At 50.6% G+C, this 23,185-nt stretch overlaps 1 protein-coding gene across 1 annotated transcript in view; it reads left to right on the top strand.

Moving 5' to 3' along the window:
- The window catches only part of LOC135899857 (uncharacterized), a 72,018-nt gene that overhangs the window by 28,033 nt on the left and 20,800 nt on the right, over window positions 1-23,185 (top strand). The window lies entirely within an intron of this gene.

A 23,185-nucleotide genomic window follows, 5' to 3' on the forward strand; every position in this document is an offset into this window, starting at 1 on the left:
CCGTGAGCGATAAATCCCAGCAGGCACTTCATGAATAAAAAACAACTTACAAGATGGGCTGGGTGGGAATCGAACCAGGGTCTCCGGAGTGTGAGACGGAGGCGCTACCACTGAGCCACGAGTTCGATGCTTCAAAGCGGTACAAAAGCGCGTCTAGTGAATGCGGTGTTGCCTTAGAAACGAGCAGTTTCTAAGGCTCAGGCGTGCGTCGCTTGCTCAGGCGCACATTTCGTTGCCGCGCCGAACGCTGCGTTGCTCGACGCTCACCGCGTCCGATGCGGGGCGCGTAGTCTCTGCGCCGTAGCCCATTGTCTTACCCCCCTTGGCAGGTCGACGGGAACGCTGTCGCGTTCCACTCTTGAAGGCGAAGCTTAAGCGTCCTCCAATTTTTCCGTTTCAGACAGAAGACACGGAATGATTGACAGCAGCGAGACGTCACGGCTTACGTCACAATTGACGTCATAGTGTTCGTCACGGTTCAAATTGATCAATCGTGTGCGGCTCGATCTATTTTGGGACGCGTACAAGATCGCACCCCCCCAGGTGCAACGCTGTGGAAGCCACGCAAGAAGTTCGGTGACGAATATGTATCACTCCGCGCGTTCCATCTGTGCTTCGCTGCGCGCTAATGGAGTTCTCTCGCGCGAGCGTGCACGTGAGGCTGCCGCCACGGGCTGTCCATAAAAAGATCCGAAAAGAAACGCAATGAAAAAGGAAATTGATCTAAAACAACGCAATGGACGGTCGTATACCACAGTTTGTTCGTTTCTAAGAATTAACAGTTTCTTCATTCAATACTGAGCTTGTATAGAGAACAGTTTCGCACAATTTCGATCATGAACATCGAACCACTTGTAAGGGCGGGCGCAGCCATTGCAGAAAGTCTCTCTAGCCTCCGCAGCGTTGCACCTGATGACTGAAACGGAGTATAGACACGAGGCGTATTCGCATCCAGCGTCTGCAGACTTCAGCGTTTTTAAGAGTCAACTCCCGCGTCGTGTTCTCGTACGCTCCCTGCGTCTTCCTTTGTGGCAGCCACGAAGACACCCAGCAACCCATTGGCTTTTTTAAAGCGAAAGCTTTACTACGCCAGCCAGCCAGCGAGCCATTTCGGCTCGTCGCGCCGTATGCCGTATGCAGGCAGCCGTATGTCGTATGTCATATGCCGTGGCCGAAGAACGACCTTGAGCTGCCGTCGCCTAGCAACGCCGCAGCCGCGCTCCAACAGATGGCGCCGCCGACGATGCCGCTGCCGTCGCCGCTCGCTCTACCATAGCTCTACCAGATGTGCTCCGCTGGGGTAGAGGGCATAGAGTTTCTCACTACAACACCTAGAGGGTAATCTGGCGCCACCGTCTATGGGAGTTTCTTAAGGGGGCACCGTGCCGTCATGGGAATGACGGTATATGTGTCTGCGAGGCTCGTGTTGGCTGGTGTTGTAAGAGGCTTCGTCTAAAACGTGGATATGGCTACGCAAATAACGCGTTATCAAAGTAAAATTTTCATAAAATGTTTCCATTCACGCATATTACATCTTTACTCACCCATGATGCATGACCAAGCGAAGAGAAGCAAGAACAGACGACCAACTGTTTCAAAGCGAGGGCGAACCTTGTCGTCTGTCCTCCAACTTTAGCGGCCCGCTGATACTTTTTTACGTAACATGTAGTCGTACAGACGATAACAAGTTTTCATAGTTAAGTAAAACATGTTTTCACGTAATAATAAAGCTAAAACAGCTTTTTACGTGCTGTTCCAGTAGAAAATGAATCATTGTGACAGACGGAACGGTACTTGCCAAGCGCGTCTTCAAGGTGTCCTGTCTCTACGAGAACGATGCCAATCCGAATCCACAATATACCGGCATTCCCATGCATACCACAGCGCAGCAGCGCCAGATTTCCCTCTAGGTAATGTAGTAAGAAACTCTATGGTATAGGGAGAGATGTCGCCTCTCGGGGGGTATATATATATGCGCTTCGCCTCGGTGTATTGGCCTCGAGCTCCACCACTGGAAAAGCTGGCGCCACCGTAGGTGTGACGTGCTAGGAGGGATCACGTGGACATAGCGGCCGCGTCGGCTGCTTCGGGAGCGCCGAAGCGAGCTGAAAACGAGTTTAAATTCCCTCGTACGCTGCGATCCTCATTTAGTGGCGATATTTTCCCACTTCGAGTGTCTTCTTTACAACGCTTGAAATCACTACAATAGGTAGTGGCTGCCTTTGAAGGCGCGCAACATGGTAGGCTACTGCTCGGTGCCGCAGGGCCGGACGCACGTAACGGAGGCAGCTGTCAGCCTTATTCACACGTAGCCACAGGACAAGAAGCTGCGTGAAACTTGGCTCGCGAAACATAAAACCGGCAAACAGTCATCGGCTACAACTCGGGTATGCAGCGAGCACAGACGCGAGGAAGATTTCTGCTACGGCGCCCGGTCTGCGATGTTCTGAAAAAGCGCACTGAGACGCTCGCCCGAGTCCGCTGCCCGACTATTGTCATGACGGTTTGGTCTATGAACTTGTCGATGCTATAGATACTGGCAAGTTCAGTGGAGTGGAAAGGCAGCGGTAAGAAGCACATTTAAAGAAAGCATGGCATATGGTCATGTTTGTGTTATCAATTAGTGCACTGGATTACAAAAAAGGAGCAGCGGGAAATTACATGCTGAGGACACCGATAAACGTACAGTGCGACGCAACTCGAGAAGTAATATTGAAATGTCCAAAATTTTAGAAGAAAAAAACATTGAATCGTCGCGACGGCACATCACAGTTCCCGTAGGCGTCGTAGCCTCTACAATGAAATTATTTTTGAACCACACTGATAGCACCCACGCAACAATGGTTGTTTGTATACTGTCAAATGCTCAAATTCTGCCGCCTAAAGCTCATGGCACGGTGCGAAAACGCGCGCGCGGAGAAAGCGAAACAGTGCGCGGACAAGCATGCAGACGCGCAGTCGGTCGCTGCGAATCTGTGCGATCGCTGAATTGAGGCTTCGTTCTATTACGCTCCATTTAGTTATACAAACGCTATAAGAACATATTTCACACAGTTTGCTCTCAGCGTTTACCTACCTTTCACGCAAGAAGCCGGTTCGGGAGACTCCATCGCGGCGACCGCGCGCAGTGGCGTTCACTGTACGTATTCGGTATAGAGATAGCGTCTGTAAACGGTTGTGTGCTTTCAGTTTGCCCAAGATTATTATTTAGACAGTAAGAAACTTCTCTTGTTTCGAAAGTACTTGCAGAAATGTCCGGGAGAGCTCGCGCGTGGTGTCTTCAGTGAGCGCTGAGAGCAAAACCTATGAGGAGCGCGCCACGTGATCCCTCATACTACGCCAGCGAGGCGCTTCCGATAGATGGCGACTCCGTAACTCCTCGCCGCCAATATAGTCGTTATGAAGAGCACGAAAGGGAAGCGAAAACGACAGAACGAAGCGAGGAAGAGACAACGCGCTCAAGAGACGCCAGGAGAACGCGCCGCACGACTCGAGAAGCGTCGTAACGAAGCTGCGGTTAGAGAGAGAGAGTAAACGTTTATTGTAACAAAGACTGTTTGGTTATGGTGGGTGGAGCCCCTCCTCCAGGGCCCCACTGGTTACAGCGGCTCGCCGGGCCTGGTCAAGGGTCGCCAGTTGGCTTCCCAATTCCACTTCCGCGAGTCGCGCCTCCCACGACCAGTTATGTAGAGTGTTGTCGAGCAGCGGCGAGGTGGCAGCCGCCGGACGTGACGCGCACTGGAATGTTATGTGTTCCAATGTCGGTGTTCCTGAGCACCACGGGCATGTGTTGCCGTATTTGTCTGGGTACATTTTGTGTAGCCTGTATAGATGTGGGAAAGTGTTTGTTTGCAGGCGGCGCCAGTCCCGTGCTTGCCTTCTGTCTAGGCCTGGGTGAGGAAGGGCTTTGGTCCGCCTACTTAGCCGTTGTAACTCGAGGATTTCTCTTGGCGCACCGGGTGTCGAGGTGTTCTCCCGGGCGGTGTGGCCCGCGGCTCGGCCTGTCATGCCTCGAGCCAAGCGGTCCGCCCGTTCGTTCCCCGCTATCCCTGTGTGCGCCGGGCACCAGGTCACGCAATGATCCATGGTGAAATTCGTTCCTAGGATGCGGAAGACGCAGCCCGGTAAAGCCCCCCCAAGGAAGAGGCGGCAGGCGTCCTGCGAGTCTGTCAGCACGTAGGCCGATTGGCCCTTAGCTTCCGCGGCGCGTATAGCAAGGGCTATGGCCACAGCTTCGGCCGTTGCAACCGATTTCGTGTGTATAGATGCTGCTACGGTTGTTCGTCCTTGGCTAGTCACGACTACTGCAAATGTATTGAGGGTGCCTGTATTCTTGTGATACGAACTCGCGTCTGTAAAGTAAGTATCCGGGTCGCTTCGCCGCCTTAGTAAGGTGGCTGCCCGCGCGCGTCTCCGTGCCGCATGGTGGACTGGGTGCATGTGACGGGGGATCGGCGCCACGTGGATCCGCTCTCGTATTTCAGATGGCAGTAGGATTGTTTCATCGCCACAATATTGTGGTGTCAGTGGATAGTTAAGTCTTTGTAAAACCGAGCGCCCCTGAGGTGTCGTGTTTAGCCGTTCACGCTGCGCCATTAGAGTGGCCGCTGCATATTCCTCGAAAGTGTTCATCATTCCTAATTCGTTCAGTCGGATCGTGCTTGTGCTTTCAGGCAGGCCGAGTGCTGCTTTACAGGCAATTCTTATGAGCTTATCCGCATGTTCGATGTCGTGACGCCGCGTGGTTTGGAAAGCCAGGGCTACGTTAGACGACTAATGACGAAGGCGTTTACTAGTTGCATGGTGTCTGCTTCGGTCATGCCTTCTCGGCTGCGTGCAACTCTGCTAATAAGCCCAGTTACGCTCCGAACAGTGCGTCTGAGATTGGAGAGCGCTATGCTAACGCTGCCCGTTTCTTGAATGCACATTCCCAGTACGCGCAGGTGGGATGCCCTCTTGATGGGCTCTCCCTCTAAGGTGAGCTGCAGATCCGGAGCCCTGGTCGCTTGGGTATGTCTAGGTCTAATATGAATATACTCCGATTTCGCTGGAGCGCACCTCATGCCTGCTCGCCTCATATAGTTTTCAATGGTGCTGATGGCCTGTTGAAGCGTGTCTTGTCGGTTTCCGTAGGACCCTTTGCAGGCCCAGAGTGTAATGTCGTCTGCATATATGGCGCAGCCAAGGTCCCGGTTCTTCTGTAAGTCCAGGGCCATTCTACGTAAGCCGACGTTAAAAAGAAGTGGTGACAATATGGATCCTTGAGGAGTGCCCTTATCTGGTAGGCGATACAGAGCAGAACGTGCTGAACCTAGTCCTATTTTCGCGGAGCGGCTGCTCAGGAAGTCTTGAACGTAATGAAATACTCTTTCTCCACACCCGACATCTCGTAGTCCATCTAGTATTGTAGTGTGTGAGATGTTATCAAATGCCTTATGGACGTCGAGTGCTAGCAGGATTCTGTCCATGCTGCCCGGAGGAGGATCGAGCACCTCATCTCTTAATAGAAGAAAGACGTCCTGTGCACAGATTCGCCTGCGGAAACCGAACATGGATTCAGGGAAGAGTGAGTTTCGTTCGATGTGGGCTTCGAGTCGGGTTAGAATTACTCGTTCAAAGAGCTTGCCCATGCAAGACGTGAGCGATATGGGCCTGAGATGGTTGAGCTCGCGCGGCTTGCCCGGTTTCGGTATAAGCACGATGTCTGCCTCCTTCCATTCTCGCGGTAGTCTTCCGTCCGGTCGCCAGACCTGTTCATTGAAGAAGTCGACTAAGTGCTGTAGGGCTACATCACTAAGGTTGCGCAGCATTGCGTTGGTGATTTGGTCGGGTCCAGGAGCCGTGTTCTTCTTGAAGGTTTGTGCTGCTGCGTAGAGCTCCGAGAAGGTGATGGGGGCGTCCAAGCTCGAGTTATCCTGTCCTTGGTATTCTCTCATAACGCTTGAAGATGTCTGGGCAGCGCCGGTGTAGGTGCGTTTTAGGTGCTCGAGTAGTTCTTGTTCTGAGCCCTTGTATTCTCCTAACAGCCGCCGCATGACGTTAGACGTCTCGGTGCGCGTGCTAGTTGGGTCTAACATGCACCGAAGAATGGCCCAGGTCTTCTTGGTGCTGAGGGTGCCTCTGAGAGAGTCGCAGAAGCTGCGCCAATTTTGATTATTCAGCTCCTTCGCATAGGTGTTAGCTTCGTTTGCCAGCAGGGCTATTCGGCGCCTAAGTTTGCGATTACGCCGCTGCCGCTTCCAGCGTTTGGTGAGGCTTCTGTGGGCCTCCCAGAGGTGGGCGAGATGGCTGTCTACTGCTGGTGCTTCCGTTGTGGTCTTGATCTCTCTCGTGGTGGCATCATGGGCCTCCTTGAGGAAAGCTGTCCAACCTGCGGCGGTGGCTGGAAATGAGGAAGCAGCCTGGTGTCGTTCTCTGTACCTTTTCCAATCAGTGAGCCTGGCCACCCCTAGGGGCTGTCGAACTTTAGCTGTGTTAACAGTGACACACAATAGATAGTGATCACTACCTAGCGTTTCGTCCAGGTTACACCAGGTGACCCCCGTCTCGTTGTTGACAAACGTAAGGTCTGGCGTGGTGTCCCGGGCAACGCTGTTTCCTGTCCTTGTAGGAGTGCCTGGCTGCGTAATCAGTACAAGTTCGTGGGACTGAGTTTCTCGGAGTAGATTGAAGCCCTTGGCGGTGTCGCGTTGATAACCCCATGCGGAATGCCAAGCGTTGAAGTCTCCGAGAAAGATTAGTCGGTCTTTCGTTGAGAGCAAGGTAGATACGTGACTTAAAATTAATGAAAAATCGGCCCTCTTATCCCTAGGTGGGCTATATACGTTGGTTATCAGGCACTTTGGACGACCCTTCTTAACTGGCCAAATGGTGAGTATTTGGTGGTGGATTTCTACGCCAGGTGCTATGGCGACAGTGATTGTGAGGTCCTTGCGGGCCAATGCTGCCACTTCAGGGTAGTTCGAATCGCTGTAAAAACGGTAGCCCCCAATAGGTATCCGCATTTTCCCCACTTCCTGAAGACAAATAATGTCAGGTGGGACGAGCGCCGCCTTGATATATTGTGTAAGTGCAGCATGTTTGTTATGTAGTGATCGGCAGTTCCACTGCCAAATTACGAGATTCTCTTGGCGTGTAGGTGTGGAGTTAGCCAGAGTATGGGCTCTCGAAATGTTCTGTGTCTGTGGTTGCGGTGACCTTTGGATCTCGGTTCTCCGGGCTAAGGCTGCTACGACGTTTTCGCGTTTTTTTGGCTCCTTTGAGCGAGTCGTCGACATACCGCTTAAGATTGTGAAGCTCTGCAAAAAATAATTGCATTTGTGCGCACATATTGTCTAGTTTCCCTTCCAGATGAGTGATGGGTGTAGGCATCTGTGCTATAGGCTGCGTTTGTGATAGTGGTTTGGTCTGTGTTGGGTTCGTCTGTGTGTTGGACAGTTGTGCGGGTGCGTTTGTCTTATGGGTTCCTCCGTGCGTCATCATGCTTGCCATTTGTCGTTTAAGTGTTTCAAGTTCATTTTTCATGCTATCCAAGCTTGCCTTAAGTTGTCTGTTTTCGGCAACTATTTTCTTGTATTCCTCGTTTTGTGTGATAGGTTTGGTTGTGGAGTACGCGACCGCTGCCCAGCTTACCTGTGGATTTGTCAGAACGCAGGCCGCCTTCGGTGCTTCTCTGGATGATCGTTGCGTCTGTCTTGCTTCTCCTCCCTGGACGCGCTCTCGTGCTCGAGAGCGGGATCTGCTCCGTTGAGGTGACGCTGATCTGGACCGAGCGTTCAGTCGGTGTGGAGATGGCGATCTCGTCCTTCCCTGTCGGTCGCGTTGGTCGCTCCTATGGCCGTTTGTGTAGTCCGATTCCTCATCCTCTGAGGCGAACCAGCGAGGTTTTTTCCGCCCTTCATTGCACTTGTCAGTGCTCTTTCTGACTTGAGGTTTTTTCGGTTGCTTGAGGCGTCGTTGGCAGCTGCGGTCCCCGGTGACGTGGGCACCCTCACACGAGGCACACTTTGGCTCACACGGGTGTCCGTCCACTGGGTTTCTGAGTCCACAAATTCGGCACACTCGCAGGTCCGGCTGTGGACAGACGTCTGTCCGATGCCCTTTTCCATGGCATGTTTTGCACACCTGAACAGTAGCACGGTAAGGATGACACAGGAGTTCGCCTCCGTTGTAGTACACCACCCGAGGTAGTGACGGGCCACAGAAAGTAAGGGCGGCACTCTTTGTTTCTCCGATCATTCTTGCTTGGATAAGTTCGACGCCTTGAATCCGTATACGTATGTTTGCTATGATGGTCTCCGGTGGCGTTCGGGGTGGAAGTCCGTGTATAACTCCTCGGATAGCTTCCTCTCCGGTGGCAGCGTATACGTTAACGTCATGCGAACGTCCGTTGATAGTGAGGGAGTGGACTCGGCGTGCCTGCTCCGCGACCTCCTGACTCGATGTCGAAAGTATGGCGATATTGGAGCCGGGCTTTATACGGAGCAAAAATTGCTCACCTCTTATTTGGTAGTCGCAGGCCATGACGATCGCTTCGGTGAGGGCCGGCGTGCTGATAGTCTTCAAAGGCAGTCCCTGGTGTGGTCGGATAACTATCTTGAAGTCATCCTTAGGAAGAGGAGGAAGTCTGGGTATGCCTCTTCGTCGTTTCCTTAGTTTCGCCGGGTTAGTGCTGCCCGTTGAGTCCGTTTGTCGCTTGCGCTCTCGAGCCTGCTGCTTCTTTTGCCGTAGTGTCAGGACTGTCTGCCAGTCGTCGTCCGTCCGCTGGCGTTCCCCGGCGTTGTGGCGAGCGGAGCCTGTTATGCCGTCTTCTGTTCTGTCTACATTTGTTACATCCATGTTCTCTGCTGGTGTTGTCTCACCTTGCATTCCCGTCGTCGTCTGAAGTTCGCTAAGCGTTCTCGTAGCCATGCCCAGGCAGAACGGTTGCTGCCGTTCGCGTTCCTCACGCGTCGGAGCAGCACCGGCTGCTGCGCTGAGCTGGCGTCGGGGTTATCGACGCTGCCCCGTAGTCCGGCTTTGTGGGATCGCTGGGCTTCACGAGCGTCACCGAGGGCCAAGTGGGTAGCACACCCGTGTTCCTGGTATCCTCACGAGTCGACTGGTATCTCGGTACCGTGGGTGGAAGCACTAGTCTACCAAAAAACACATCGAAACGCAGAGCGCGATGCAAGCAGTACTGCGCTGCTCGGCGCCCCCTTGCGGCTCCGCGGTTAGAAGAAGTCGTGCCACGTCCCGGAGTGACTCTTAATCTGCGGAAGAGACCGCTTCTGCAGCTCTTGCTTCCGCAATTCAACTAGGGTTAACCAGAGCTAAACCACAGGCAATTTTCTTTCCTGGCGGTTCTTCAAGAGCCTCTAACCCTGCCGTAGCGACGGCTGCAACTTGAACTTCGTCCATTCTCGTGGCGAACGAGGTATACAACGCTGCACAAGTGTAACAAGCCCCAAACTTAGTCCCAACGCGACCTCTCCGCCGTCTGTACAGTGACAGAGGCGTGGACTCGAAAAAAAAAAAAAACGCTGTCGCCGGCAGTCCGAAATCGGTATCTTGTTTCAGCAGTGTTAAATGTGTCTGCTGAAGTTTTGTGCGTTTAAGAAAAAGTTTATTTCAACAAGAGACGATACGAACACGGAGTCACAATGACGGCACAATGCCACCAGGACGATAACTCATACAAAGTACGAAGAATCATATAAATAGTACGCTTCGAAAGAAGGGTCAGAGTCCACGCTCCCGAACATATAAGCGCCAAACTAGCCGAAACAGAGACTACCCATAGAGAAAGAAAAAGTCTAAGAGCGGACACTCCGAGAAATCTGGCCTCAGGAACAACGTCACGGCTATGTAACGAACTAATGCTCTCATCAAACGCCAGGGGACGCAGGCGCAAAAAAAGAAAATGTTGTAATGAATTCTGCTCAATCGCTTTACAAAATAATAATTATACACCCAAATTTGGCGTGTTTCTGATACATAAAAACAGAATTTATCGAAGACACCTTCCGTGCTTTTTGTTCTTCATTCGTACTGCCATCAACACCAATCACCATTCGTCCATGGAGAAGAAATAAACGACACCAGCGGCGTGCCAGCGGGAACGTCTCGTGAACGTCGGCTGCGGCGGTGTTCTTGTGTGTGAGAAAGGTGAGTCACGTTTTTAAGCGAAGCTTGGAGTAATTGACTTGTGAGCGCGACCAGGTTCGCTAAAAAAAGCACGTTTGCGGCTCTATATGAGGCGGCTAGACGCGAACAATGCGAAAAGCATGCCCTCTCAAGAAACGCGTAGCAAGAGTGCTGTACTAGCTGTACTTCCTTGCTATCCCCAGCGAGAACGGCATAATCTTTGTTGGTTGCGTTCCGTGAAAATAATCAAACGACGCGAAGCTGCCATTAACTTCCACCGGTTCACGGCTGTGCACTGCACTGCGACTCGCAGCTTGTCAGACGCCATCCAGACGCTGCGTCTCGGTTTGCGAGGGTAAACCGTTCTTGCCCAGCGCTGTTTGCGATAACCGCGGTATCGGCGTTCCATTGAAATAGTTCGTGTTGGCGGATTAAAAATGATCTGCTGGACAACGCTTAAGGTCAATATCATGAATTTGCACATTTCAGGAAAATTCCGGTTTCGAGAAAATTGAATTCCTAAACCGCGTTTAAATGATCGCGTCACGGTTGACGGTCTTTTCGTTGGCCCGTTCTAGAGGCTGACGAACGCTGGAAAGAACATAAAAGACGCCACGCTGATTAGACCGAAAACGGCGTTCCGGGGACGGGCGCAACCTAAATAAAGCAGGCAGGACGTTAGGCACGCTGTAGCCAAGTTTTGCTTGCTCGTTTCCCTTATAGAGTAAGGGCTCCTGAATATTTTAACGATATTGCTTGCAAACAATGGCATGTGACATAAACAGCGAGCATAGCTTATTGCGTTTGGTACGTACTTTAGCGAGGTGTGTATCTACGGCGCACGGACGGACGCTGGTGTATGCGTCCGTGCGGATTGTTTATACAGAAAAGTAACAGTGGAGAAAAGTCACCAATGACTACTGCATGTACTTATTGCGGCGGCCGTGTTGGGAAGTACTGCGCATTCTAGTAATTTTCGGTTCCTTATCATTTTTTCGTGGCGAAAACATTGCACAACGTATTGTCGCGTAGGCGTGGCGTGGCGCGCATTTGAACAAAGGCCTCGTATTTGGACGTTTCGAATCTATCATCATCACGCTTATGTGAACTGCTATTTTGCCTACCAATGTACTCCTTATACTGAGTACGTACAGGGGTGTCCAAAACTTCACAGGCCGCGATGCCCTCCATGGGATTAAATAGGATGGCGGCCTGGGAACTTTTGAACACCCCTGTACGGGGTATTAACATTTATCCTTGTAAGTCAGGGTTATATGGGTCAGGATGTGCCGGTGGTTTTATATTGTGCATCGGTTCGCTATTCATTCAAAGCGGTTTCCTGGTACAGTTGTGACGTGTACATATGCTTTTGGTAATTAATGAAGCGTGCACTTATTGATATTTTCAGACCGTGCTGATGCCATGCCGTCCGGCGGTCCAAGCTACGGCAGCTACTGCTGTGCGTCGTGGTGCTTTGACAACGGCAGAACCCAGAAGAAGCCTATCTTGACTTGGAATAAAAACATTGCGGAAACTCTGTCTCTTTGATACATATGAGCGCTTGTACCAAAACACAGAAGACAAGCGCGATGGATAAAGCCGTAGTGAATTATGATTACCTCTATCTCCATCTGTTACAACTTAATCGAAATAAAAATTGCGTCACTACCTCAATTCACACCAAATATTGAACTATAGACAAAGGAGTGAATCGCTAAATCAAAGCGACAAATAAAAGCGTTGCCATTTGGGTGACGAAAAGTGGTCTGAAATGACAAGCTTCCGCGACAGCCCAACGTCGTTTACGTGGGGTAATCCAAATTTCGCGCCAGCGAAACCGAAACAGGAAGTGCAGGCCAGTTGCTCTCATCAACTGCATCAACCGCCAGGCGCGCTAGGTTCGATTGGGCCACTGGGGGTGTATGGAAGTGTCCGCTCTTAACTTCCTTTTTCATTATGGCCTACTGTTTTCTGGAGCCAATAACCACGGAAGGGCTACTACATGCCACTTTCTATAACCTGCATAGTTTCTCGAAGTACTTACGCAGATAATTTTACAATATTTCTTAAAATCTTAATATGTTCCAAAAATAACTTATGTCGTACAACGCAGTCGCACACTTAGCACATACCTTTTGTCTAATTTATGCTTGAAAAAACATGTGGCATCCATCGCTAATGAAAAAAAATAAATAAAGGTAGGCCACCCGCTACAGGCAAACACTGTCGAATCATTAGGTTTTCATTTTTTTCCCGTTGGGCCGTACATAGCGCTTATTTGTTTCTTTTATTGAATGAATGAATGAATGAATGAAAAACTTTATTTTTACGAAGGAGGTATCCCGGCGAAGGTGGAGCCCTCAGTCCAGGGCCCCTGTGGCCTTTGCCATCTTGCTAGCTCTGTCGATCAGCTTGAGCTGTTCTTCAGGCTTCGAGCAGGACAGCGCAGCCTCCCACTGCTCCGGTGTTGGTGCTTTGTGCACTGGCGCTACCTTTGGTTTTTGGCAGGCCTATGTAACGTGGTAAAGCGTTGCGTGTTCCCCGCATAGCGAGCATTTATTGTCATATGTTGCCGGATAGATTTTGCTGAGTAGATTCAGATGGGGGGATGTACGCGTATTAGTCTGCAGTTGTCTCCAGGCAACCGACTGCTCTCTACTAAGGTCTTCGTGGTGGGTGGGGGGGGGGAGCAGATCCTTCTTAGGGATCTTTGGTTTTCTAAAATTGCCCCGTAGCGTCTGGTGATTGTGTCCGGTTCCCCGTCGTGGTGCGCCCCCCGGTTGGCGTTGTTACGGTCGGCCTGCAGGGGTACCGACCTGCAATATTTTCCTGGCCCACTGCGACGACTCGCTTTGTAAAGACAACAATGCGGCGCCTCAACAGCCCAACGGCGCCGGCATGTCTAGCCACGTTCGGCGGACCGAGTACTGTTAGTCGATTCGCTGTCGCCTTCATGGTTTGCTTGGAGCAAGAGAACTCCTGGAAAGGGAAGCTTTGCGGTACTTTCCCTCGGGCCTCAGAAGTCGTCACAATCACTAGACAGACGCGGCGGCCACTGACTGCGGTCTCAGCTCTGGGATCAAGTGGTGCCTGCTCTGGTCAAGACCCCTGTCTACAAGGACCCTCTCACCTCGGTGTGTTCAGTGAAACCAAAGTGCGGAAGTGAGTGTGAGAACGTTCCCCCTCAAAGGCGGGTCGACTACGATGACTCTGGACGCTCCCATTGGTCGAAGGTTGAACGGCCGTTTTCCCTCACCTAGGGATCTAGGGATGACATAGTGTTTTTAAGCAGCGGTTTTGTGGCTGCTCAGTGTGCATTCTCTTTCAGTCATGCTAGACTGGTGAAATGTAACGTTCTCCACCATTCATTGAGATATTGTAAATAAATCTCATATTCCTCGTTCTAGATGAGAACAAGTCCCTCCGTTGAACAACGTCCTTAGCGTGGATGAGTCGGAAGACGGCATGGGCCAGCTACCATCTATTTCATGCCCGACCCCAACTCTTGCAGCCTATATATGCTCGGGCGTTGGCGTCGGCACGCTGGTTTCCTGTCACAGTTTCATGTCCTGGTGTCCACGTAATGAAACAATTCGAAAAGGTGATTTTTCGCGTCTTGAGTATGCGTATGGCCGCAGTGTATATGCGCCCACTGCTGTACCTTCTGCACGCTTCTTGCGAGTGCTTAAGTATTGCTGTAGTGGCCTCTTCGCCCTTGTGGGTGATGGCGAGTGCGATTGCCGCTTCGCTAGCCTCGAGGATGTTGTCTTTAATCGAAGCGCAATTGATTTTTCTAAGCTGGTGATCAACAGCGCTGACTACCGTCCCAGAGTGTTCTTTGTATGTGGTCTCGTCGACGTATAACACGTCTTTTCTCCCCGCGAAATATCTTTTGTGTGCTTATGCTCTTGCCTTTCTTCTGGCCTTGTGTATTTGAGGGTGCATGTTTGTAGGTATCGGGATGATCTCAATGATCTCTCGAATCTCTTTAGGTATGCTTTCCGTGTTGTTAATTTCTCTGCAAGCATCTCTCATACCCAGTATCTTCAGAGTGTTTCTGCCTGTTGGGGTCAGCATGAGTCTCATTTTCTGCGCTAGAAGGTGAGCTTCGATGTGTTCTTGAACTGTGTTGTTTATGCCCAGTTTAAGGAATTTCTAGATACACCCGCTTTGTAGGCATTCATCGGACGAAAACTGGGGGCCAATTTCGTAGGCAGGGCAGTCTAACACAGCGCATCAAAGCGCTGGCTGTCACGATGGAAAAATGCGAGCAGCTGGCACGTGTCGCACAACCCAGCGGGGGCATTCTGTAAGAGTCCGCTTAGTGGACTGTCCATTTCGGCCGTTGCTGATTGGCTAGGGCCGCTCGTCTCCTACTCTATCGTACAGTGGCATCCAATCAGAAGCGGCCGAAATGGACAGTCCACTAGGTGGACTCTTACAGTATACTCCCCCTCCCTTCAGGTTTTTCAACGTGTCATTTTGTCACGAGGGAAGCATGCGCGCGATCGCGCGCGAACGGTTAGAGCATTTGGCTACACGCTGTTGTGGAATGGGTAGGGTCGATCCCACCGTGGGTAATTGTGCAATACTTTATAGCAGTTCAGGCAGACTTCACTAACGTTGGAGATCTCTGACTCGGGACGTGTTGAGCGTATTCGAGAACGCCACAGCGTGCACGTAATCGCAAGTTGGCTGAAGACACGAGGCACAGAAAGGTTACTTTGATAATTGAGAGTGCAAGGTTCGTCTGCGACGTGGGCGTGTGCTGATGTTGGGACGTCACAATCATCACATTCAAAGTATGCGGTCGCATACTTCGAAAATTAGCGGTACTAAGTTGCGGGCTACTTTTGTTACATATCAAACATTTTTTTTAGTGTAGCTGCGAGAGCAGTTCGAAACTATACGGATACTCCAGGCACATTCACATAGGGACCACCGCCACCGCGCTGTGCTATATCGACGGTTCGTGCGGGGCACGCGCGCGCAGGCTAGAAGGGTAGTTGTTAAGGTCGCGTCGGTACTGCATTTCTGAATGAACAGGACAGCGAAACAGGAAGCGTCAGAACGCGCGCGCTGCGTTAAGCGCATGTGTTCTGTCGATTTCTTGTTGCCTGATGAGAATTACTGGCGGACTGAACTACGCGAACAATGAATACAGTGAAAGAAAAAAAAAAGAGAAGTCGACGTGGACAAGGAGTTGCGCGTGAGGGCGTGACACGTACACGAAGAAAAAAAAAGAAGAAACGAATAAAAACGGAACCGATCGTTTAGATTCACGTATCCCAGATGAGACCGATAACACGAAACCAGGAGCTCAGGGGAGATGAGTCCCTGGGGACCACGAAGGCCGGGAAGAAAAAAAAAAAGAACAAGGCTGCAGTTTCATACGAGGGAGACGCATTGATAAGCCATAGCAAGGTTTCGGGTTGCGCTTTTAGACGGTGTTCTAATTATACGCGGGTGCGACATGGTGAGACACAACACGCAAAGCAGGAGAACCAGCGCCCAGACAACCATCAAACGTCTCACGATGCTGCGTGATGAGCGCCGCCACTGGAACCGGCAGGCGTTTCGTGGTGCATGACGGGACGCTGTCGTCGTTAGTCAACGGCCGGTGAAAAGGGATGCCTAAACTCCACCGGAGTTATCTAAGTACGCGTAAGCACATTCCCAAATTTCAAGTTGACCCACCCAAAATTTCGGTTGGCTCGCCCCTAATTTTACCTTGGCCCACCCCCAATTTTGACTTGGCCCACCCCTAGTTTTAAAGTTGACCCGCCCCGAAATTTCAAGTCGTCCCACCCAACTTTGTAAATTTAAGTTGGCGCACGTTCGAATTTCAAGTTGGCCCACCCCGAAATTTAATTTGGCCCTCCCTCAAATTTCAAGTTGGCCTGCCGACGAACTTCAAGTTGACCCAACCCCAAATTTGAAGTTGATCTAGCCCCTAGTTTCAGGTGGCCCACCTTTATTATAAGTTTCCTATGCATTTTCTAAGGAGCACTACTATGTATCGCGATGGGTATTCTCTCTTTTTTTATTTGTTTAAATTGTTTCTTATCGCTTATAAAGCTGTTCATCACATACATTTACACTATACTCTAACGATTACGTGTCTTGACTTTGCAAATTACCGATTTTTGTCCAGAAACAAGGCATTATTAGACTTTTCGCGTGACGGGGCTGATGTATTGGACAAAGAATGCTTTCGCATTAAAAAGAAATCCATCATGCTGCGGTACCTCACTGCTGACAGAATATTGGTCGCGTCCTTGTGTAGTCTACATTTTTTTTTAAGAGCTAGGCTAACGTTAGCTGGGAAACCCTGCTCGTAGATATCGCTCTCGAGCGCTGGATTCGATAAGGGTGGTCACTGGACGCGACGCTGAGGCCCTTCTGGCTCCACTTACTGCATGCAGAACTCATCAATTTGTGATAACGACGAACTGGGCCAATCGGTAGGCATTCACGGCCAATGCGATATACCTACAGCACGAACCAACAGTGGCGGGAAGGAGGCCTGAAGCTCTCAACAAAGAGAAGACCTACTGTGCCGCCAACACCCGAAGCGTACCAAGCCACCACGTGCGGCCTTTTACGCTCGCAGTTTTTTTTTTTTTTTTATCTGGCATAGAGAATATAGGCGTACATAGGGTACGGTCGAGCGTATCCTCTCCCAGTGTTCCACGCAGCCGCCGCAATCTAGTCTCCGCCCCTTTAGTTGCTAATGGATGAATCAGCAACGAAACGGCTCGCCGCTGCAGAGTTGCGATTGGGAATCCCAGCTGTGGGTTTCGTGACGTGCTCCGTGACGTCACGGCATGACGTTGTTGAGGAGAGTGCGAGAAGCGGTAGTGGTCTCTTGCTGGCGGTGTTGGGCTCGAACCCGAAACCCTGCCCCGACAGTTGCTCTCCCTTACCGACGCTCGATCTCCAGTGTCGGTTTGGTGTTGGCAACACGCTTGCTCGTCAATGAGGCGTCCCACACGAAAAAATTGGAGCGCGTATGGCTTAGGGAAGTGGTTCCCTGAATTTCTTTTCCGCGCGAAGCATGCGGTGTTTGCTGCCCCGTGAAGATGACACGTTTTTGCTTCCTCTTAGACGCCCCATGGGCAGATGAAACAAGTGAAACTCCGATGAAAGTGAAGCGTCCACGATCAAATGAAACTATACGCGTCTCCCATTTCTTTGCAGTCTGCGCAGAGTGGAGAAAGAACGTGCTATTGCCCAGGCGGTAGGAGTCGGACAGGGCTATTATGCACTGTCCGTCTTCTGTTTAAAAAGTGGTGTGAAGTTATAGTATAAAAGTTACCCTGCGTATACGTCGTTCGAATAGATAATAAGTGTCGTGGTCTAGGCGTGTTGGTACATGTTTACTTCGTGTACGTCCGACGCAAGAAATCGAGGAAGGAAGGAAAAAGTGGAGAAGGAAGGCAGGGAGGTTAACCAGAAATCGAGGAGAAAAACAAAAACAAATAAGGAAGGTTCACCCAAGCGCCTACGTTAAAGAAGACAGTTAATGCCGGTATACATGGTGGTTCAAATTATTCTATGAATAAATATTGGTTATATCTCTCTGTTCTGTGTTTTTCCGTCTCTTTTGCCTACTCATCATTCACTGATATCGCATTTTGTTCGTAGTGCATTTCACGCGCAATTGCGTCGACTTTTTGTCTTCAGAGTCAACACTTGGTGGACCCTTTCTTTTTTTTTTTACAGAAAGGAGGAATGAACCGATACGCCGTCTACAGGGTAGTGTAGCTAATTTTTTACTATAGTGGCGCTGAAGGTGGCGCATGTCTGCCACTCTCACTGGCGCAAGACATAATGGACAGCCCAAAGAGAGGACGATAGTACACCTCGACTCCGCGTGGATGAAAGGTGTGATATCCGCAGTCTCGCGAACCCTCCGGAAGGATACCTCGTCTTAGCGTGTGAGGCCGCCCGACATGTCAGAATTTAGTGGAGGTAGGTATAGGGCGGCTCGCGTTTTTTTTTTTTTTTCGAATGTCCACGGCAGGGATTGCTTCTTCCGGTGATCGCCGATTACCTCGCTCTTTCATTCGGCTACACAATCCTTTGCCGGTGTATTTTCCGATTTCTTCCTTTGACACCTGTTGTTCTAAAGGACGGGTGATCTGCTTTACGCCATTACGTTACTGAACCAACTTCTCATCTTCTTCTTACTCTCAAATGCGTTTGCTTCCTAATCTACGCTGCCCGGTTCCCGTAGATCAACGGCATATTTACCATATGGTGCTCCATCTCATGTTATGGGGTCTTTATTTTCTTAAGTTTCTTTGTTATCTTAAAGGCCCAGACCCATATGTTAATACTGATAGAATACACTGATTGTGCACCTATATCGAGGATAACGGCGAGCTGGCCTTCACGAATTCAAAGTACCCGCATGTATGCGCTCCTGCCCATGAATAATAATGCGTTCGTATTGTAAAGGTCATTACACGGGTCTAAAAACACGCTATAAGACGGTATTATTCCAGAGACACGGAGTTTAAAAAGGATCGAGGGAGTCGATAATGATACCGTGTGGACGATATGTGTTCCTGCATAGCCTTTCGGGCGGCTTCTAATGCGAGCCGATCCTTGAGGTACTGAGTCAAAGGCGTGGACGGGTCGAACCCTGATTCGATCCTGATCCACTGACTACCAATCGCACATTCGGTTTCCCTCGCAGGCTGTTATGTTTTGTTTCAGTTTTTTCGCATGTTATTACCTGAATATACACATAGGCTTTACCAGTTAAAGTCATCTTGCGTCTTCTCCAACGTTTCTGAATAGGATAACGTCATCTGCAAATCGCACGTTGTTGCGGCGAAGTCATAGTTAATTGTCTCTGTCAATTCTCCGCCGACTCTGTATACCTGTCTTACCAAGTCGTCCGCAGTAACAAAGCGATCGTTCTAATTCTTCGCTGCGTAAATGTTTGTTTTTTGTGCGTTATGTGGCGTATGGTTGGCTTTAGAAATTGCAACTGGCAGCGCGGGGGTGTCCCACCCGTTACTTCCATAAGGAAGAAATGATCCAGACTGAGTCTCCTTCTGCTCGTTGCTCTGCCAGAAGTAATTTCTTCCTGGTTGCCAGTCTCCGCAGCCTTGGACGTGAGAAAAGCTTGCGCCTTTCTCCTACAAAACGTGCCAACTTCCGCGTCCAATTTCTCGACGAGATGCGATTCACGCACTACCAGCTTTCGTGCGTGTTACAGTTCGACTTTTGATAATTCCGAGCGTCATAGTCTCAACCGTCAAGAGCACTTCCAGCGAAAAACTGACTCCTCCTTTCCGGGTCCGCCTGATTGGCGCGGTCATGTGCCCCGTTGTGACGTTTAACACTAGTGAATCCCGAGAAAGAATACGGAAAAGTACTAGCGCATTTGAAGTGGGTGATTGCTGCCAACCAGCATGACTTCGTTCTCCTGTTAGAGGCAGCTTACGTATATACAGAGCGATGAGAGGCGCAGAAGCATCCTTTGCGTTCATATATCGGCTGACAAAGTATATGCCTGGTCTTTTCTATGATACTACCGCACATTAACATCAACAACAATGTATATGTTGTCAGGCTCCGGAGCCTCATTCGTAGAGCAGACTTGGTGCAGTGCGAGAGACCATATCTTAAACCCTGCACCGGACAAAAGTACTTAAATGCTGATATTCATGATGGTATTCCTATACTATCCTATGTTATTCCTTCCAATCCGTTTTGTTCGCAGAGCTCACCTCAGTTCAACCTCGAGTGCTTCCCTCATGCGAATGAGCTGGCTCGAAGCTTGACTGCACCAAGATGAAACTAAGCTTGGTGCAGTTTCAGACAAAGCTATACTAAGTTTCCCGAAATCACCATCAGTTTCATGACTCGCGGCTACATCTTTTATAGGGAGCTATGTTACTCTTAAAAAAAAAATTATGGGGTTTAGGTGCCAAAACCACGATCTCATTATGAGTCGCGCCGTAGTGGGGGAGTCCGCAAATTTGGACCACCTGGGGTTCTTTAACGTGCACCTAAATGTAAGTACACGGGTGTTTTCGCATTCCGCACCCATCGAAATGCGGCCGCCGTGCCCGGGACTCGATCTCGCGACCTCGTGCTTAGCAGTCCATCGCCATAGCCACTAAGCAACCATGGCGGGTTATATGTTACTCTTGAGCTGCATATGCTACTGTAAACACCGATATTTACAAAGCAGCTCCCTCGGACAGCAGGATGCTGAAGAAAGTGTCGTCAGCTTTGTACACAATTTCCGAATACTAATCATCGTTCGTTCTGGGTTCATCCTGCGTTCAAGTGAACGCAGAATGCCAAGCAATTAACAACGCAACTAGTACATTTACTATGCAATTCCGGAATAAGGATTTCTTTTGCACTGGCTGGCACTCTGAGCTTTCGATTGTGTGAGGCAGAAATTTTTGTCAACGTATGGCACCAGGGATGTCCATCAAGTTTCACGCGGCGCAGATTAACATCTTATAGAAGGAAAAACAAATCCGCCTATCTTTATTCGCATAGCACATATCTACATTTTTATCCAAGTATGGATCCCTGAGTAAGTGACGCTAAGAGCGCCTGCATTCCCGTGACACTCACGCCTCGGCGTCACACCGATCGGGAGCTTAGAGATAAGAGAGCGCAAAAGGGGAGGGGGGGGGGAGGGCTATGAGGGATATCGCCGCCGCCTGTGGCCACATTGCGAGGCTCGCAGTAAACAGTGATGCGGCGTCTCTTTATCTCCATATCTACTCCCTGCAGTGCGGTATCATTGCCTAACCGCTGCAGCCCCACGAAATGGCAGTCAAGGACAAACGCACTCACTCTAAACGCATAAGATTTATCGCCACGCTTCTCATCTCGGTGAGCTTCTTGCTGTAACGTCTCGAGAATGCTACGCGGAAGATGATCAAAAGGAAGGGCTATCCCGGGGAATCCGATCTCGAAGTGGCCCCGAAGAACCCCGGTTTGCCTCAGCTGTTATCGCAAACGTTTGGAAATCTGGCAGCTGGAGTCGGGATTTCCGTTCTAGAAAAGGAACAAGGAACATGAAACTGGCAGTCTCGCGCTTCCACTGTTCCCGTGAATGATATAATCGCTTGCGCGAGCGGTGGACTGTATTGGAGCCATTGCTGCTCCACGAGGCGGAGCAACGTTTCCGTTCATTTCAAGCCTGCAGTCAATAGTCACGGAGAAAGAAGCGTCCTTGAAGAACAATCCACGTGGCTTGCTTCTACTTCTGGCGTGCATGTGTCTTGCTATGTTAATTATTACTTTGGTTGGAAACGCGATGGCGGCAGAAGGGGCTCGTGTTTTCACGAGTCCGCACTTTTCTTACGTTGTAAAACAAACATGGTGCCGATTGAAGTCAGGTACAGCTGAAGATGAGACTAGAGAAAGGCTCACACATCCTGCACCACACGTGACGGGGTTGTCGGTGTAGACGGCTTTTGTCGCTGTAAAAAAAAGTATTTTTTTTTCTTTTATAAGACAAAAGATCGCCAGTGTACTTAGGTCGGAATGGTGTAAGAGTTGTCGGTGTTTATGACCGGCGGCTTTTGTCGCTGTAAAAAAAAGAAGGCTGTTTTTTTTTTTTCATAATACAGAAGATCACTAATATACTTGGGTCGGAATGGTGTAAAATACCGTATAGGGTTGAACACTTAAAAATTGGGAGCCGACGATTCCATTCTATTACACGAATACATGTAGTCATGTTGAGTACGCCAGGGAAAGCTGGGGACGAAAGCTGGGGACGGCTTCACGTGCTACTTCAGGTATTAGGCATGAAATATGATACACACGAATGCGCAGATGGCCCAGCCGATTGCAGGTCATTGCAAGGCAAGTTGACAGCACGTGTGACGGATTCACCGGCTCGGGGCTTCAATACTAGCACGAGGTGGACAAGGGTGACTCGCAAGGCTCATCACTTTTGCTTCACCATTTTCCCTGGTGCGTCTGAATAGCTGGAAATGTGGATATATGTGGCGATCCATAGCTGCGATGCACCGGTCCCGACGAATATCTTTCGTTCTGATAAAGCTTTCTCGGCTTTTTATACAGCTCGCAAATACACGGCCGACGAAAGAATGGCGTGCTCCAGTAACGAACGTAGCTGTTTTCTTTCACGTCGTCCGAAACGACTCACGTAACTGCATGTAAACAACGTCCCAGGTGCTGCCGAGGTAATTATTGCCTGCAGCCTTCTCAGGCATCATTCATTCGAAGACAGTCAAAACAAGGCGGCACGGCCAAGGCGTCTCGCGCTTGTTTGCATTCCTCGTAGCAGATGCGGAAGACAGGGGAATTGAGCCGGGGGCCACTGTGCAGCGAGAGAGGGACGCGCTCGCGTGGCCCGCAGCGCGTCAAATTTCGTGTTTTGACTTCCTCCTCGCGCGAGTAGATAAGAGCCGACCAGCTGCGGGCAGCCATGGGACCGAACGAAACACCTACAAGAGGCCAGCAACAAACGACATCAAACCACAACTCCAGATTTGTTCAGAGGAAGAAGTCGCGCCGCCAGGAGGAGGGAGACGTGGCGGCGGCGCCGCCGCTCATGATGAAGTGGACCGGCGTAATCCATCACGTTGGCCGACATTCCCGCCCTCAGCCAAGAAGGACCAGAGCCGCCAGTCTTCAGCGGGGAGTACACGAGGGCCCCGACGCCGTCGCCTCGTCATGGCGCCGCTTCGTCTCTGCAGCAGACGACAGCGCTCGGCGTCGCCGCCGTCTGCGACGTCCGGAATGGCAGACGACAGACGGACGGCGACCGCATGCGCTACGTAGTACTACGTTCCCGCCACGCGCCGATGGCCACGCCGCGGCAGCAAGAGCAGACGATTCCGGGGGCACACTGCTACTTGAGCGATCGAGTCGTCCTCGTTAGGCCTAGCTGCTTTTCCCTTCCCGAAGAGCTGCGATCGGGAACGGAAACGTCGCGGCGTGTTTCGACCAAGATGGGAAGGGCACGAGTTCGCGGCTGCCACGGGCTCGAGGGAAAGGAGGGTACAAGCGGAACCCAACGGTGCCTTCGCCGTGGTCCCTC

The sequence above is a fragment of the Dermacentor albipictus genome, chromosome 2 (assembly GCF_038994185.2).
Source record: "Dermacentor albipictus isolate Rhodes 1998 colony chromosome 2, USDA_Dalb.pri_finalv2, whole genome shotgun sequence".
NCBI lineage: Eukaryota > Metazoa > Arthropoda > Arachnida > Ixodida > Ixodidae > Dermacentor > Dermacentor albipictus.